General features: G+C 47.6%; 1 protein-coding gene across 2 annotated transcripts in view; it reads left to right on the top strand.

The window, feature by feature from the left end:
• The window catches only part of ptprn2 (protein tyrosine phosphatase receptor type N2), a 924,398-nt gene that overhangs the window by 391,822 nt on the left and 513,064 nt on the right, over positions 1–19,512 (top strand). The window lies entirely within an intron of this gene.

Here is a 19,512-nt window from a genome sequence, read left to right on the forward strand (position 1 = left end):
AATATTTGCAGGGAGTCCCTGGGAGTGTACGAATATTTGCAGAAAGTCGTTGGGAGTGTACGAATATTTGCAGGGAGTCCCTGGGAGTGTACGAATATTTGCAGTGAGTCCCTGGGAGTGTACGAATATTTGCAGGGAGTCCCTGGGAGTGTACGAATATTTGCAGGGAGTCCCTGGGAGTGTACGAATATTTGCAGGGAGTCTCTGGGAGTGTACGAATATTTGCAGGGAGTCCCTGGGAGTGTACGAATATTTGCAGGGAGTCTCTGGGAGTGTACGAATATTTGCAGGGAGTCCCTGGGAGTGTACGAATATTTGCAGGGAGTCCCTGGGAGTGTACGAATATTTGCAGGGAGTCCCTGGGAGTGTACAAATATTTGCAGGAAGTTGTTGGGAGTGTACGTATATTTGCAGGGAGTCCCTGGGAGTGTACGAATATTTGCAGGGAGTCCCTGGGAGTGTACGAATATTTGCAGGGAGTCTCTGGGAGTGTACGAATATTTGCAGGGAGTCCCTGGGAGTGTACGAATATTTGCAGAAAGTCGTTGGGAGTGTACGAATATTTGCAGGGAGTCCCTGGGAGTGTACGAATATTTGCAGTGAGTCCCTGGGAGTGTACGAATATTTGCAGGGAGTCCCTGGGAGTGTACGAATATTTGCAGGGAGTCCCTGGGAGTGTACGAATATTTGCAGGGAGTCCCTGGGAGTGTACGAATATTTGCAGGGAGTCCCTGGGAGTGTACGAATATTTGCAGGGAGTCCCTGGGAGTGTACGAATATTTGCAGGGAGTCTCTGGGAGTGTACGAATATTTGCAGGGAGTCCCTGGGAGTGTATGAATATTTGCAGGGAGTCCCTGGGAGTGTACGAATATTTGCAGGGAGTCCCTGGGAGTGTATGAATATTTGCAGGGAGTCCCTGGGAGTGTACGAATATTTGCAGGGAGTCCCTGGGAGTGTACGAATATTTGCAGGGAGTCCCTGGGAGTGTACGAATATTTGCAGAAAGTCGTTGGGAGTGTACGAATATTTGCAGGGAGTCCCTGGGAGTGTACGAATATTTGCAGTGAGTCCCTGGGAGTGTACGAATATTTGCAGGGAGTCCCTGGGAGTGTACGAATATTTGCAGGGAGTCCCTGGGAGTGTACGAATATTTGCAGGGAGTCCCTGGGAGTGTACGAATATTTGCAGGGAGTCCCTGGGAGTGTACGAATATTTGCAGGGAGTCTCTGGGAGTGTACGAATATTTGCAGGGAGTCCCTGGGAGTGTATGAATATTTGCAGGGAGTCCCTGGGAGTGTACAAATATTTGCAGGAAGTTGTTGGGAGTGTACGTATATTTGCAGGGAGTCCCTGGGAGTGTACGAATATTTGCAGGGAGTCCCTGGGAGTGTACGAATATTTGCAGGGAGTCTCTGGGAGTGTACGAATATTTGCAGGGAGTCCCTGGGAGTGTACGAATATTTGCAGAAAGTCGTTGGGAGTGTACGAATATTTGCAGGGAGTCCCTGGGAGTGTACGAATATTTGCAGTGAGTCCCTGGGAGTGTACGAATATTTGCAGGGAGTCCCTGGGAGTGTACGAATATTTGCAGGGAGTCCCTGGGAGTGTACGAATATTTGCAGGGAGTCCCTGGGAGTGTACGAATATTTGCAGGGAGTCTCTGGGAGTGTACGAATATTTGCAGGGAGTCCCTGGGAGTGTATGAATATTTGCAGGGAGTCCCTGGGAGTGTACGAATATTTGCAGAAAGTCGTTGGGAGTGTACGAATATTTGCAGGGAGTCCCTGGGAGTGTACGAATATATGCAGTGAGTCCCTGGGAGTGTACGAATATTTGCAGGGAGTCCCTGGGAGTGTACGAATATTTGCAGGGAGTCCCTGGGAGTGTACGAATATTTGCAGGGAGTCCCTGGGAGTGTACGAATATTTGCAGGGAGTCCCTGGGAGTGTACGAATATTTGCAGGGAGTCTCTGGGAGTGTACGAATATTTGCAGGGAGTCCCTGGGAGTGTACGAATATTTGCAGGGAGTCCCTGGGAGTGTACGAATATTTGCAGGGAGTCCCTGGGAGTGTACAAATATTTGCAGGAAGTTGTTGGGAGTGTACGTATATTTGCAGGGAGTCCCTGGGAGTGTACGAATATTTGCAGGGAGTCCCTGGGAGTGTACGAATATTTGCAGGGAGTCTCTGGGAGTGTACGAATATTTGCAGGGAGTCCCTGGGAGTGTACGAATATTTGCAGAAAGTCGTTGGGAGTGTACGAATATTTGCAGGGAGTCCCTGGGAGTGTACGAATATTTGCAGTGAGTCCCTGGGAGTGTACGAATATTTGCAGGGAGTCCCTGGGAGTGTACGAATATTTGCAGGGAGTCCCTGGGAGTGTACGAATATTTGCAGGGAGTCCCTGGGAGTGTACGAATATTTGCAGGGAGTCCCTGGGAGTGTACGAATATTTGCAGGGAGTCTCTGGGAGTGTACGAATATTTGCAGGGAGTCCCTGGGAGTGTATGAATATTTGCAGGGAGTCCCTGGGAGTGTACGAATATTTGCAGGGAGTCCCTGGGAGTGTATGAATATTTGCAGGGAGTCCCTGGGAGTGTACGAATATTTGCAGGGAGTCCCTGGGAGTGTACGAATATTTGCAGGGAGTCCCTGGGAGTGTACGAATATTTGCAGAAAGTCGTTGGGAGTGTACGAATATTTGCAGGGAGTCCCTGGGAGTGTACGAATATTTGCAGTGAGTCCCTGGGAGTGTACGAATATTTGCAGGGAGTCCCTGGGAGTGTACGAATATTTGCAGGGAGTCCCTGGGAGTGTACGAATATTTGCAGGGAGTCCCTGGGAGTGTACGAATATTTGCAGGGAGTCCCTGGGAGTGTACGAATATTTGCAGGGAGTCTCTGGGAGTGTACGAATATTTGCAGGGAGTCCCTGGGAGTGTATGAATATTTGCAGGGAGTCCCTGGGAGTGTACGAATATTTGCAGAAAGTCGTTGGGAGTGTACGAATATTTGCAGGGAGTCCCTGGGAGTGTACGAATATTTGCAGTGAGTCCCTGGGAGTGTACGAATATTTGCAGGGAGTCCCTGGGAGTGTACGAATATTTGCAGGGAGTCCCTGGGAGTGTACGAATATTTGCAGGGAGTCCCTGGGAGTGTACGAATATTTGCAGGGAGTCCCTGGGAGTGTACGAATATTTGCAGGGAGTCTCTGGGAGTGTACGAATATTTGCAGGGAGTCCCTGGGAGTGTACGAATATTTGCAGGGAGTCCCTGGGAGTGTACGAATATTTGCAGGGAGTCCCTGGGAGTGTACAAATATTTGCAGGAAGTTGTTGGGAGTGTACGTATATTTGCAGGGAGTCCCTGGGAGTGTACGAATATTTGCAGGGAGTCCCTGGGAGTGTACGAATATTTGCAGGGAGTCTCTGGGAGTGTACGAATATTTGCAGGGAGTCCCTGGGAGTGTACGAATATTTGCAGGGAGTCCCTGGGAGTGTACGAATATTTGCAGGGAGTCTCTGGGAGTGTACGAATATTTGCAGGGAGTCCCTGGGAGTGTACGAATATTTGCAGTGAGTCCCTGGGAGTGTACGAATATTTGCAGGGAGTCCCTGGGAGTGTACAAATATTTGCAGGAAGTTGTTGGGAGTGTACGTATATTTGCAGGGAGTCCCTGGGAGTGTACGAATATTTGCAGGGAGTCCCTGGGAGTGTACGAATATTTGCAGGGAGTCTCTGGGAGTGTACGAATATTTGCAGAAAGTCGTTTGGAGTGTACGAATATTTGCAGGGAGTCCCTGGGAGTGTACGAATATTTGCAGTGAGTCCCTGGGAGTGTACGAATATTTGCAGGGAGTCCCTGGGAGTGTACGAATATTTGCAGGGAGTCCCTGGGAGTGTACGAATATTTGCAGGGAGTCTCTGGGAGTGTACGAATATTTGCAGGGAGTCCCTGGGAGTGTACGAATATTTGCAGGGAGTCCCTGGGAGTGTACGAATATTTGCAGGAAGTTGTTGGGAGTGTACAAATATTTGCAGGAAGTTGTTGGGAGTGTACGTATATTTGCAGGGAGTCCCTGGGAGTGTACGAATATTTGCAGGGAGTCCCTGGGAGTGTACGAATATTTGCAGGGAGTCTCTGGGAGTGTACGAATATTTGCAGGGAGTCCCTGGGAGTGTACGAATATTTGCAGAAAGTCGTTGGGAGTGTACGAATATTTGCAGGGAGTCCCTGGGAGTGTACGAATATTTGCAGTGAGTCCCTGGGAGTGTACGAATATTTGCAGGGAGTCCCTGGGAGTGTACGAATATTTGCAGGGAGTCCCTGGGAGTGTACGAATATTTGCAGGGAGTCCCTGGGAGTGTACGAATATTTGCAGGGAGTCCCTGGGAGAGTACGAATATTTGCAGGGAGTCTCTGGGAGTGTACGAATATTTGCAGGGAGTCCCTGGGAGTGTATGAATATTTGCAGGGAGTCCCTGGGAGTGTACGAATATTTGCAGGGAGTCCCTGGGAGTGTATGAATATTTGCAGGGAGTCCCTGGGAGTGTACGAATATTTGCAGGGAATCCCTGGGAGTGTACGAATATTTGCAGGGAGTCCCTGGGAGTGTACGAATATTTGCAGAAAGTCGTTGGGAGTGTACGAATATTTGCAGGGAGTCCCTGGGAGTGTACGAATATTTGCAGTGAGTCCCTGGGAGTGTACGAATATTTGCAGGGAGTCCCTGGGAGTGTACGAATATTTGCAGGGAGTCCCTGGGAGTGTACGAATATTTGCAGGGAGTCCCTGGGAGTGTACGAATATTTGCAGGGAGTCCCTGGGAGTGTACGAATATTTGCAGGGAGTCTCTGGGAGTGTACGAATATTTGCAGGGAGTCCCTGGGAGTGTATGAATATTTGCAGGGAGTCCCTGGGAGTGTACGAATATTTGCAGAAAGTCGTTGGGAGTGTACGAATATTTGCAGGGAGTCCCTGGGAGTGTACGAATATTTGCAGTGAGTCCCTGGGAGTGTACGAATATTTGCAGGGAGTCCCTGGGAGTGTACGAATATTTGCAGGGAGTCCCTGGGAGTGTACGAATATTTGCAGGGAGTCCCTGGGAGTGTACGAATATTTGCAGGGAGTCCCTGGGAGTGTACGAATATTTGCAGGGAGTCTCTGGGAGTGTACGAATATTTGCAGGGAGTCCCTGGGAGTGTACGAATATTTGCAGGGAGTCCCTGGGAGTGTACGAATATTTGCAGGGAGTCCCTGGGAGTGTACAAATATTTGCAGGAAGTTGTTGGGAGTGTACGTATATTTGCAGGGAGTCCCTGGGAGTGTACGAATATTTGCAGGGAGTCCCTGGGAGTGTACGAATATTTGCAGGGAGTCTCTGGGAGTGTACGAATATTTGCAGGGAGTCCCTGGGAGTGTACGAATATTTGCAGGGAGTCCCTGGGAGTGTACGAATATTTGCAGGGAGTCTCTGGGAGTGTACGAATATTTGCAGGGAGTCCCTGGGAGTGTACGAATATTTGCAGGGAGTCCCTGGGAGTGTACGAATATTTGCAGGGAGTCCCTGGGAGTGTACAAATATTTGCAGGAAGTTGTTGGGAGTGTACGTATATTTGCAGGGAGTCCCTGGGAGTGTACGAATATTTGCAGGGAGTCCCTGGGAGTGTACGAATATTTGCAGGGAGTCTTGGGAGTGTACGAATATTTGCAGGGAGTCCCTGGGAGTGTACGAATATTTGCAGAAAGTCGTTGGGAGTGTACGAATATTTGCAGGGAGTCCCTGGGAGTGTACGAATATTTGCAGTGAGTCCCTGGGAGTGTACGAATATTTGCAGGGAGTCCCTGGGAGTGTACGAATATTTGCAGGGAGTCCCTGGGAGTGTACGAATATTTGCAGGGAGTCCCTGGGAGTGTACGAATATTTGCAGGGAGTCCCTGGGAGTGTACGAATATTTGCAGGGAGTCTCTGGGAGTGTACGAATATTTGCAGGGAGTCCCTGGGAGTGTATGAATATTTGCAGGGAGTCCCTGGGAGTGTACGAATATTTGCAGAAAGTCGTTGGGAGTGTACGAATATTTGCAGGGAGTCCCTGGGAGTGTACGAATATTTGCAGTGAGTCCCTGGGAGTGTACGAATATTTGCAGGGAGTCCCTGGGAGTGTACGAATATTTGCAGGGAGTCCCTGGGAGTGTACGAATATTTGCAGGGAGTCCCTGGGAGTGTACGAATATTTGCAGGGAGTCCCTGGGAGTGTACGAATATTTGCAGGGAGTCTCTGGGAGTGTACGAATATTTGCAGGGAGTCCCTGGGAGTGTATGAATATTTGCAGGGAGTCCCTGGGAGTGTACGAATATTTGCAGAAAGTCGTTGGGAGTGTACGAATATTTGCAGGGAGTCCCTGGGAGTGTACGAATATTTGCAGTGAGTCCCTGGGAGTGTACGAATATTTGCAGGGAGTCCCTGGGAGTGTACGAATATTTGCAGGGAGTCCCTGGGAGTGTACGAATATTTGCAGGGAGTCCCTGGGAGTGTACGAATATTTGCAGGGAGTCCCTGGGAGTGTACGAATATTTGCAGGGAGTCCCTGGGAGTGTACGAATATTTGCAGGGAGTCCCTGGGAGTGTACGAATATTTGCAGGGAGTCTCTGGGAGTGTACGAATATTTGCAGGGAGTCCCTGGGAGTGTACGAATATTTGCAGGGAGTCCCTGGGAGTGTACGAATATTTGCAGGGAGTCCCTGGGAGTGTACGAATATTTGCAGGGAGTCCCTGGGAGTGTACGAATATTTGCAGAAAGTCGTTGGGAGTGTACGAATATTTGCAGGGAGTCTCTGGGAGTGTACGAATATTTGCAGGGAGTCCCTGGGAGTGTACGAATATTTGCAGGGAGTCTCTGGGAGTGTACGAATATTTGCAGGGAGTCCCTGGGAGTGTACGAATATTTCCAGGGAGTCTCTGGGAGTGTACGAATATTTGCAGGGAGTCTCTGGGAGTGTACGAATATTTGCAGGGAGTCCCTGGGAGTGTACGAATATTTGCAGGGAGTCCCTGGGAGTGTACGAATATTTGCAGGGAGTCCCTGGGAGTGTACAAATATTTGCAGGAAGTTGTTGGGAGTGTACGAATATTTGCAGGGAGTCCCTGGGAGTGTACGAATATTTGCAGGGAGTCCCTGGGAGTGTACGAATATTTGCAGGGAGTCTCTGGGAGTGTACGAATATTTGCAGGGAGTCCCTGGGAGTGTACGAATATTTGCAGAAAGTCGTTGGGAGTGTACGAATATTTGCAGGGAGTCCCTGGGAGTGTACGAATATTTGCAGTGAGTCCCTGGGAGTGTACGAATATTTGCAGGGAGTCCCTGGGAGTGTACGAATATTTGCAGGGAGTCCCTGGGAGTGTACGAATATTTGCAGGGAGTCCCTGGGAGTGTACGAATATTTGCAGGGAGTCCCTGGGAGTGTACGAATATTTGCAGGGAGTCTCTGGGAGTGTACGAATATTTGCAGGGAGTCCCTGGGAGTGTATGAATATTTGCAGGGAGTCCCTGGGAGTGTACGAATATTTGCAGAAAGTCGTTGGGAGTGTACGAATATTTGCAGGGAGTCCCTGGGAGTGTACGAATATTTGCAGTGAGTCCCTGGGAGTGTACGAATATTTTCAGGGAGTCCCTGGGAGTGTACGAATATTTGCAGGGAGTCCCTGGGAGTGTACGAATATTTGCAGGGAGTCCCTGGGAGTGTACGAATATTTGCAGGGAGTCCCTGGGAGTGTACGAATATTTGCAGGGAGTCCCTGGGAGTGTACGAATATTTGCAGGGAGTCCCTGGGAGTGTACGAATATTTGCAGGGAGTCCCTGGGAGTGTACGAATATTTGCAGGGAGTCTCTGGGAGTGTACGAATATTTGCAGGGAGTCCCTGGGAGTGTACGAATATTTGCAGGGAGTCCCTGGGAGTGTACGAATATTTGCAGGGAGTCCCTGGGAGTGTACGAATATTTGCAGAAAGTCGTTGGGAGTGTACGAATATTTGCAGGGAGTCTCTGGGAGTGTACGAATATTTGCAGGGAGTCCCTGGGAGTGTACGAATATTTGCAGGGAGTCTCTGGGAGTGTACGAATATTTGCAGGGAGTCCCTGGGAGTGTACGAATATTTCCAGGGAGTCTCTGGGAGTGTACGAATATTTGCAGGGAGTCTCTGGGAGTGTACGAATATTTCCAGGGAGTCTCTGGGAGTGTACGAATATTTGCAGAGAGTCTCTGGGAGTGTACGAATATTTGCAGCCATTCTTAGAGGATGGGTTAATATTTGCTGAGCTTCCCCGGGAGAATGTTAATATTTGCAGATGTTCCCCAGGAGTGTGTTAAGAATCACTGGGGGTCCCCTGGACTGTGTATATGTTTGCAGACATTCCTAGGGAGTGTATTTTCAATTTTTCAAATAAAAATGAGCATTTAGCAGAGAAATAGGACTTCTGACTGTGGTCTGGGTCATCCTCTGGTGTGCAGGTGATGAGATAGTCCACAAGGGGGCAATGTGCATACAGCTGCATTACCGCTCTGAATGTTGATGGCTTTCCCTCTTCCCTCATCACTGATTAGAACATTTCACATGGAGTTCAAGCCAGGAGCAAACATAGCACTTGACTTTGCTCTGGAGTTTAGAAGAATGAGAGGTGATCTCATTGAAACGTATAAGATTCTGAGGGGGCTTGACAGGGTAGAGGCTAAGAGGTTGTTTCCCCTGGCTGGAGAGTCTAGAACTAGGGGGCATAATCTCAGGATAAGGGGTCGGACATTTAAGACTGAGATGAGGAGGAATTTCTTCACTTCGAGGTTTGTGAATCTTTGGGGTTTCTCTACCCCAGAGGGCTGTGGATTCTGAGTCGTTGAGTATATTCAAGGCTGAGGTGGATAGATTTTTGGACTCTAGGGGAATCAAGGGATATGGGGATCGGGCAGGAAAGTGGAGTTGAGGTTGAAGATCAGCCATGATCTGATTGAATGGCGGAGCAGGGTCGAGGGGCCGTATGGATTACTCCTGCTCCTATTATGTTCTTATGTGTCTCTTTCGACACTTTTGCTGAGAAAACGAGAAATTGGAGCAAATTACTTTCTCATTAATTCCACCATCTGTTATAATATTAAATTCAGTATGTGGAGCGTGTGTTTCATTGAAAACTTTTATGGTCACCATGCCCCTATGGGGTAAATCCATTGTACCAGCTGTAGTATCAGTTACACCTGTCAGTGGCACCATTGAAAGAATTTTCGATGTCAAATGTGTCACACCTTGCCTGTCACACATTCACCCAGCCTGGTGACCCACACAGCAATGATTGTACTGTTGTACTGGTAGGTTTCTAAATACTAATCCTGTCTCTAATCAGTAAAGATAAGCTCAAAGAGTGAAATCATTTTAGTGAAGTGTTCTTCTCCTCTCAGTACCAGTCACTGGAGTGCCTCAACCACTAACTCTGGAAGTGAATTCCGTAGGCTCACAACTCTCTGTGTAAAGGTGTTTCTCTTGCTCTCTTGAAGGAGAGGGACAAGAGAGGCAGGCCATGCCCTGGCCAGGAGCTACGCTGGTTGACACAAGCAGCTTGTGAGGTGTACGATTATTTTCAGCGATCTGTTACATCAGAACATAAGAACATAAGAAATAGGAGCAGGAGTAGGCCAATTGGCCCCTCGAGCCTGCTCCGCCATTCAATAAGATCATGGCTGATCTGATCCTAACCTCAAATCTAAATTCATGTCCAATTTCCTGCCCGCTCCCCGTCACCCCTAATTCCCTTTACTTCTAGGAAACTGTCTATTTCTGTTTTAAATTTATTTAATGATGTAGCTTCCACAGCTTCCTGGGGCAGCAAATTCCACAGACCGACTACCCTCTGAGTGAAGAAGTTTCTCCTCATCTCAGTTTTGAAAGAGCAGCCCCTTATTCTAAGATTATGCCCCCTAGTTCTAGTTTCACCCATCCTTGGGGACATCCTTACCGCATCCACCCGATCAAGCCCCTTCACAATCTTATATGTTTCAATAAGATCGCCTCTCATTCTTCTGAACTCCAATGAGTAGAGTCCCAATCTACTCAACCTCTCCTCATATGTCCACCCCCTCATCCCCGGGATTAACCGAGTGAACCTTCTTTGTACTGCCTCGAGAGCAAGTATGTCTTTTCTTAAGTATGGAGACCAAAACTGTATGCAGTATTCCAGGTGCGGTCTCACCAATACCTCATATAACTGCAGCAATACCTCCCTGTTTTTATATTCTATCCCCCTAGCAATAAAAGCCAACATTCCGTTGGCCTTCTTGATCACCTGCTGCACCTGCAAACTAACCTTTTGATTTTCTTGCACTAGGACCCCCAGATCCCTTTGTACTGCAGTACTTTCCAGTTTCTCGCCATTAAGATAATAAAAGAATCTATTGCTAATTATGAATTTCACCCCCATGTTTTTGGGTTGAAAAGAGGGTACTGTATTTAAAGAATCTGTATGCGTTTTCACTTTAGAACTTATCGTTTAGTGCACCTTGCTGAAGGTGGTGTTCTTCCCTCGTTTTATTTTCACCCATATGCTTTTAAATATTTACACTAACACTCTCTGAGCCAAGCAGACACGCCTCGCTCCCAGGTGGGACAACGTCTCAAGTGCCTGTGCGGGAAAATGGCCATCAGACTGCAGGTGGCAGTCCTGCCCTAGTGTTGAAGGCGACTGGCCTGACAGAGATCCACGAGCAGCAATTCCGGTCATCTCACCTTCAAACAACGGGGATTTCTTGTACGTCGCCATCGTACCTCCGGGTGTGGTGTGTTGTCAGCAGCGGGAATCACGATGTTGGCAATTGTACAATCAGGGTTGAAAAGACAAGAGCATGAAGCATCGGTTACAGTGATAATCCACCTGTGCTTCCGGAAATGACGGCTTTAATCGTGGGACTACCTCACGAAGCTGGGAATCGTCATCGAGGCCATTCCGCAATCCGACGCCCGTGGGTTGCGCGCCTTGGGAAATGGCGGCGTGCAACCCGTGATCTTCTGCCCGTTTCTTGTAGCGGATAGAGAACTATGGACTACGCAGCCGCGATCAAATGAGCCGCCCTGTGAGTGCTGGTCCCCACTGCAAGCACCAGATTGTGGAATCACCCCTTGTGTGTGAAATCAGTAACAAGCATTTTATACTTTTGAGTGTCATTTTGCGCTATCTGCTATTCTAACAAAGGCACGAGCTTACTTAAAAAAACCAAGCTAATGCGTTCAAAAATGGCGGGCAGAATTTCACGCAAAAGACGTTAACCCGGAGTTTCCTGGAATGTTTTGGCGTAACTGAGGCACTGTGCCCTCTCTTTCTGAGGAAATTCGCGCATAACTGTTCTACAGTGGCATTGTACATCGCCATTGCGTGAATTTCATTCATCCCGTCATTTCCAGGCTATGTCTGCCGAAACCCTCTGCTGCTCATTTAGGCAGTTCAACGCAAAAGACCAGCTCACGTGAACTTCCTGGATTTACGCAAATAAGTCGCAGCACGGCCCGAAGTCACCTGATATCTCAGAGTAACCGAGATTTCTGGCATTTGATAGTGATTTTCTTCGCTGCTTAATTTTTATCCTGCACTATAGTTAACCAAAGTGCTGTCAGCCGCAGAGCACCGGAATTTTTTCGAACCCCCACGCCCACCCCGCCCCTCACGTGTTCAGAAGGACCAAGCAGCTGGGATGTCTTTCTCGATGGGCATACCTCTTACTCTGCATTATAATGGAAAGGGAAGAGGAGCAGCAAAGGCAAGAGGCTCTGAGAGTGAGGCGCCACGGCAGTAGGCACTGACAGAGTGAAATCGCTAGCACAGCAACGCAATGGCCGGGAAACTCCTGGGAGCTCCTCCAGCATTACTCCAGTGTATTTTCTACATTGACTGTGATCCAGGAAATTTAGGGACATTAATGCATTTGTTACTGATTTCACACAGTGTAGTTTTAATCCCTATATTTCATGATCTTTTTATTACCATTGGATTGTGCTGCTGCCTTGTTTGATCCACCTTGGTGTGGTATGAAGTCTCCTGAGGCCACACTCCATGTCATCCACCTTACTTCAACATGTCACAAGCACTCGTTGTGAAATAAAAAGCTGACACCTGCTCAGTGTTAGCACTCTCGCTTCTGAGTCAGATGGTTGTGGGTTCAAGTCCCACTCCAGGGACTTGAGCACAAAACCTAGACTGACACTCCGGTGCAGTACAGAGGGGGTGCTTCACTGTCGGAGGAGCCGTCTTTCAGACGAGACGTTAAACGTCAGCCCACTGAGGTGGACATAAAAGATCCCAAGGCACTATTTTGAAGAAGAGCAGTGGAGTTCTCCCCGGTCAATATTTATCCCTCGACTAACTTCACCAAAACAGATTATCAAGTCGTTATCACATTGCTGTTTGTGGGACCTTGCTGTGCGCAAATTGGCTGCTGTGTTTCCTACATTACAACAGTGACTACACTTCAAAAAGTACTTCATTGGCTGTGAGGCGCTTTGGGACGTCCTGCGATCGTGAAAGACACTATATAAATGCAAGTTCTTTCTTACTTTGAAACATGTGTGTGCAGAGCTCTCGCTTGACTGAGAGCCATTCTCGGCTTGTGCTTCGAACTTTGCAACCTCCTGTTCCCATTTAGTGCAGTTTGACCAGAGTCAGAGTTTCACATCAGTTTGAATTTCAACTGAGGGCCAATTTTAATATTGTAATTTTTAAGCATGGCCTCGATTACATGCTCAAGTCCATTCTGACTCAGAGGTAAGAATTCTACCAGCTGAGCCAAACTGACATGATAGCTTCTTATGGTTCTAGCATTGCTCCATCGGAAAGCAGGTGACGCTGTCAAACCAATACATACAGTGCAAGGTGGCAGCAGGTTTTATTGGGTTTAGTTAATGACAATGTTAATGACAACGTTAATGAAAATGTTATTGACATTTTAATGAAAAGTTAATGACAGTGGCCCCAACAACATCCCGGCTGTAGTGCTGAAGACTTGTGCTCCAGAACTAGCCGCGCCCCTAGCCAAACTGTTCCAGTACAGCTGCAACACTGGCATCTACCCGACAATGTGGAAAATTGCCCAGGTATGTCCTGTCCACAAAAAACAGGACAAATCCAATCCGGCCAATTACCGCCCCATCAGTCTACTCTTAATCATCAGCAAAGTGATGGAAGTTGTCATCAACAGTGCTATCAAGCAGCACTTACTCACCAATAACCTGCTTACCGATGCTCAGTTTGGGTTCCGCCAGGACCACTCGGCTCCAGACCTCATTACAGCCTTGGTCCAAACATGGACAAAGGAGCTGAATTCCAGACGTGAGATGAGAGTGACTGCCCTTGACATCAAGGCAGCATTTGACTGAGTGTGGCACCAAGGAGCCCTAGTAAAATTGAAGTCAATGAGAATCAGGGGGAAAACTCTCCAGTGGCTGGAGTCATACCTAGCACAAAGGAAGATGGTAGTGGTTGTTGGAGGCCAATCATCAGGACGTTGCTGCAGGAGTTCCTCAGGGCAGTGTCCTGGGCCCAACCATCTTCAGCTGCTTCTTCAATGACCATCCCTCCATCATAAGGTCAGAAATGGGGATGTTCGCTGATGATTGCACAGTGTTCAGTTCCATTCGCACCCCCTCAGATAATGAAGCTGTCCGTGCCTGCATGCAGCAAGACCTGGACAACATCCAGGCTTGGGCTGATAAGTGGCAAGTAACATTCGCGTCAGACAAGTGCCAGGCAATGACCATCTCCAACAAGAGAGAGTCTAACCACCTCCGCTTGACATTCAATGGCATTAGCATCACCGAATCCCCCACTATCAACATCCTGGGGGTCACCATTGACCAGAAACTTAATTGGACCATCCACATCAATATTGTGGCTACAAGAGCAGGTCAGAGGCTGGGTATTCTGTGGCGAGTGACTCATATCCTGACTCCCCAAAGCCTTTCCACCATCTACAAGGCACAATTCAGGAGTGTGATGGAATACTCTCCACTTGCCTGGATGAGTGCAGCTCCAACAACACTCAAGAAGTTCGACACCATCCAGGACAAAGCAGCCCGCTTGATTGGCACCCCATCCACCACCCTAAACATTCACTCCCTTCACCACCAGTGCACCGTGGCTGCAGTGCATTCCATTTACTGGATGTACTGCAGCAACTCGCCAAGGCTTCTTCGACAACACCTCCCAAACCCGCGACCTCTACCACCTAGAAGGACAAGGGCAGCAGGTACATGGGAACAACCCCACCTGCACCTTCCCCTCCAAGTCACACACCATCCTGACTTGGAAATATATCGCCGTTCCTTCATCGTCGCTGGGTCAAAATCCTGGAACTCCCTACCCGACAGCACTGTGGGAGAACCGTCACCACATGGACTGCAGCGGTTCAAGAAGGCGGCTCACCACCACCTTCTCAAGGGCAATTAGGGATGGGCAATGAATGCTGGCCTTGCCAGCGATGCCCACATCCCATGAACGAAAAAAAAAACATGAAGTAACTTTTAAATTAGCTCTGGAAACTTCTATATCTTGATGTTGCAAAGATATTAGACAACAGTATGAGTTGCTTTGATATTGTGAAAACTAATTCCTGCATTTATCACGGAGAAAACTTGTTATCCACTGACATGGAAATAAGGTGGGTAATCACAAGTACAGATGTGTAAGTGTGATGTCACTTATGTGAATTGACCTTAATAGAAATAATTGGGTTGCGCAGCAGGTTAACTATTAAAAATGGTGGCCAGGACTGCGAAAGTAGGAAATTGCTGTATATTACTTCTCAGATCTAATCTTGTTTGAAGCTGTCATTTTGTAATTCCTTCCCTACTGATTTATTGGCCACACAGTTGCGTGGGAGAGAGACAAAAACAAAAATCAAATTACACAAGCAGCACTGTCAAGGCCGAGGCGGACAACAGAAGCACTTCAATTATATGCCTATTTTATGGGCTTGGTCTAGAGGGCCTCACAGAGTAAGTGCTATAAGGAAAAGGCCTGGGTACAGCATCTTCCCACAGGTTTATTGCTGCATTTTGCTTCGTCAGTAGGGAAATTGTGCTGGATTACTCACATTTTTGTTTTCTTCTTTGAGGCCAACATGTGAAGTCCATAGATCATAATTATTTGAAGAAAGTTACCAGATGGGCCCTTCAAGATGCCATGTTACAGAGAAAAAGAAAGAAAGACGTGCATTTATATAGCGCCTTTCAAAGTGCTTTACAGCCAGTGAAATACTATTTGAAGTGTAGTCACTGCTATAATGAAGATCGAGCCATCTCACAAGCTGGTACTAATGCCAGACACTCTCTTGTTTCTTTTAAAGAAAATCTTCGTGCTCATCAAGCTAAGGGATTTTATGGCTGGGAAATGGAACTCTTCCCATTTCAGGCACCCCGGTGCCAGCATCAAGCTCTCCCAGGTCAGGTGTCGCACAGCCAGGCGCAAAGTAAAGTTCCCTCTAACTCTGCCCCAACAACATGTCTCAGCCCCAATTTCAGAAAAGCATCTCCTGCTGCAGGATGTGGCACTTTTTCCATTCCTCACATCAGCATCCTTAAACCATCTCAGTGATATTGTCACTAAATGCCTTCTATATCCTGTCCACTTTGGCAGGAGGAATGGAAAAGCAGTATATTATTTAAATGGAGAGCAATTGCAGAGCTCTGAGGTACAGAGGGATCTGGGTGTCCTAGTACATGAATCACAAAAAGTTAGTATGCAGGTACAGCAAGTGATTAGGAAGGCAAATGGAATGTTGTCATTTATTGCAAGGGGAATGGAATATAAAAGTAGAGATGTTTTGCTACAGTTGTACAGGGCATTGGTGAGACCACATCTAGAATACTGTGTGCAGTTTTAGTCTCCTTATTTAAGAAAGGATATAATTGCTTTGGAGGCAGTTCACAGAAGGTTCACTCGACTGATTCCTGGGATGAGGGGTTTATGTTATGAGGAAAGGTTGGACAAGTTGGGCCTGTATACTCGGGGGTTTAGAAGAATGAGAGATGATCTTATTGAAACATATAAGATCCTGAGGGGACTAGAAGGGCCAGATGCTGAGAGGATGTTTCCCCTTGTGGGAGAGACTAGAACTAAGGGCCACAGTTTAAAAATAAGGGATCTCCCATTTAAGACGGAGATGAGGAGAAATTTTTTCTCTCAGAGGGTCGTGAGTCTGTGGAACTCTCTTCCCCAGAGAGCGGTGGAGGCAGGGTCATTGAATATTTTTAAGACTGAGTTAGATAGATTAACAAGGGAGTCAAAGGTTATAGTAGGTAGATGGGAAAGTAGAGTTGAGGTCACAATCAGATCAGCCGTGATCTTATCAAATGGCAGAGCAGCCTCGAGGGGCCGAAAGGCTTACTCCTGCTCATAATTCATATGTTTGTATATTTCCTAGCTTGGAAACAGACCTTTTCAACAGACTTTTATTTCTCATCATTTAGTATACTTGTGTCTCACACGGTGGTCCAGATCTCCCTCTTGTAAAGTGCTGTGAGAGTAAACAGTGAGGAGGATAGTAACAGACTTCAAGAGGACATAGACAGGCTGGTAGAATGGGTGGACACATAGCAGATGAAATTTAACGCAGAGAAGTGTGAAATAATACATTTTGGCAGGAAGAATGAGGAGAGACAATATAAACTGAATGGTACAATTCTAAAGGGGGTGTAGGAACAGAGAGGTCTGGGGGTATATGTGCACAAATCTTTGAAGGTGGCAGGACAGGTTGAGAAAGTGGTTAAAAAAGCATACGGGATCCTGGGCTTTATTAATAGAGGCATAGAGCACAAAAGCAAGGATGTTATGATGAACCTTTATAAAACACTGGTTCGGCCACAACTGGAGTATTGTGTCCAATTCTGAGCACTGCACTTTAGGAAGGATGTGAAGGCCTTAGAGAGGGTGCAGAAAAGATTTACTAGAATGGTTCCGGGGTGAGGGACAACAGTTACGTGGATAGGCAGTGTCCTAAGCCCAACCAGCTTCAGCTGCTTCATCAATGACCTTCCCTCCATCATAAGGTCAGAAATGGGGATGTTTGCTGATGATTGCACAGGATTCAGTTCCATTCGCCACCCCTCAGATAATGAAACAGTCCGAGCCTGCATGCAGCAAGACCTGGACAACATCCAGGCTTGGGCTGATAAGTGGCAAGTAACATTCGCGCCAGACAAGTGCCAGGCAATGATCATCTCCACCGAGAGAGTCTAACCACCTCCGCTTGACATTCAACGGCATTACCATCACCGAATCCCCCACCATCAACATCCTGGGGGTCACAATTGACCAGAAACTTAACTGGACCAGTCACATAAATATTGTGGTTACAAGAGCAGGTCAGAGGCTGGGTATTCTGCGGCGAGTGACTCACGTCCTGACTCCCCAAAGCTTTTCCACCATCTACAAGGCACAAGTCAGGAGTGTGATGGAATACTCTCCACTTGCTTGGATGAGTGCAGCTGCAACAACACTCGAGAAGCTCGACACCATCCAGGACAAAGCAGCCCGCTTGATTGGCACCCCATCCACCACACTAAACATTCACTCCCTTCACCACCGACGCATTGTTGCTTCAGTGTGTACCATCTACAAGATGCACTGCAGCAACTCGCCAAGGCTTCTTCGACAGCACATCCCAAACCCGTGACCTCTACCACCTAGAAGGTCAAGGGCAGCAGGCACATGGGAACAACACCACCTGCACGTTCCCCTCCAAGTCACACATCATCCCAACTTGAAAATATATCGCTGTTCCTTCATCGTCGCTGGGTCAAAATCCTGGACCTCCCTACCTAACAAAAGCACTGTGGGAAAACCTTCAGCATATGGACTGCAGCGGTTCAAGAAGGCGGCTCACCACCACCTTCTCGAGGGCAATTAGGGATGGGCAATAAATGCTGGCCTCGCCAACGATGTCCACATCCCATGAACGAATAAGAAAAAAGACTGGAAAAGCTGGTGTTGTTCTTCTTAGAGCAGAAAATGTTTAGAGGAGATTTGAAAGAACTGTTCAAAATCATGAAGAGTTTAGATAAAGTAAATAAAGAGAAACTGTTCCGATTGGCGGAAGGGTGGAGAAGCAAAGGACACAGTTTAAGGTGATCAGCAAAAGAACTGAAGGCGATATGAGGAGAAGCTCTTTTACGCAGTGAGTAGTTATGATCTGGAATGCGCTGCCTGAATGAATCTGCTTCCACCAACCAATCGTGGCTTTCAAAAAGGAATTGGTTAAATACTTGAAGGGAAAAATTTGCAGGGTTACGGGGAATGAGCGGGGTTAATGACTGGATTGCTCTTACAAAGAGCCGGCACTGGCTCGATGGGCTGAATGGCTTCCTTCTGTGCTGTAACCATTCTATGATTCTATGTTTTTTTAAGTGAGAAATATTAAATAAAAGCAATTTTTAAAAAATCTTCCTGTAGCTTCCACAATATAGCACAGGTAGTAAATTCATCGACTAGTGTAATTCTGAAGATCAGGAATGTCTCAGCACCTGCTGGCCTTGTCCTTCTAGGTGGTAGAGGTTGCGGGTTTGGGAGGTGCTGTTGAAGAAGCCTTGGCAAATTGCTGCAGTGCATCTTACACACTGCAGCCACGGTGCGATGATGGTGGAGGGAGTGAATGTTTAAGTTGGTGGATGGGGTGCCAATCGGGAAGGCTACTTTGTCCTGGATGGTGTTGAGCTTTTGAGTGTTGTTGGAGCTACATCCAGGCAATTGGAGAGTATTCCATCACTCTCCTGACTTGTGCCTTGTAGATGGCAGAAAGGCTTTGGGGAGTCAGGAGGTGTGTCACTCACTGCAGAATACCCAGCCTCTGACCTGCTCTTGTAGCCACAGTATTTATATGACTGGTCCAGTTAAGGGAGATTTGGGGTTGTGGGGGGAGAACGGGGGGAGAAATCAGCCAGCATACCCTCTCCTGATTGTCACACAGCAAACCCTGCTGGAATGTCCATGTGCGCGAATGTTGTGATGAGGTCAGGATAGGGCCCCCCCACAGTCAAATAGCTAGCTGACGCTCACAGTAGGGCTGCCAGTGCCCATCGATCTTTACCCCAGCAAAAGCTAGAACCTTCAGGAGAGGAAGGGGAAGTTGGTGAGTTGCCCTCTGTATCATGAGTTTCCAAGACTGATGTTGCAGTCACCACAGGTCAATGATTCTGGCAGCGATGCATTGATATACACAAAATGGCCCTATGTTGTCGGCAGCGTGGCGACTCACCTCAGAAGCTGTTTTCAACCTCTCTGAGGCTCTTGGAGGGTCTGCCAGCTTTTACAGAAATTGGAGAAGGGCTGAGGCCATAAATTTAATGTTCTGACCATGTCCGTGTCTGTGCATATTGCAAGTCTTAAGATGTCTGTGGCCGAAACATTTCTCTTGTGGACATGATGGGATCTGCTTTCCAAATGCTTTTTGTTGAAGGGGACTGTTAGTGAGAGGGATTTTCCAGATTT

The sequence above is a fragment of the Heptranchias perlo genome, chromosome 2 (assembly GCF_035084215.1).
Source record: "Heptranchias perlo isolate sHepPer1 chromosome 2, sHepPer1.hap1, whole genome shotgun sequence".
Classification (NCBI taxonomy): Eukaryota; Metazoa; Chordata; class Chondrichthyes; order Hexanchiformes; family Hexanchidae; genus Heptranchias; species Heptranchias perlo.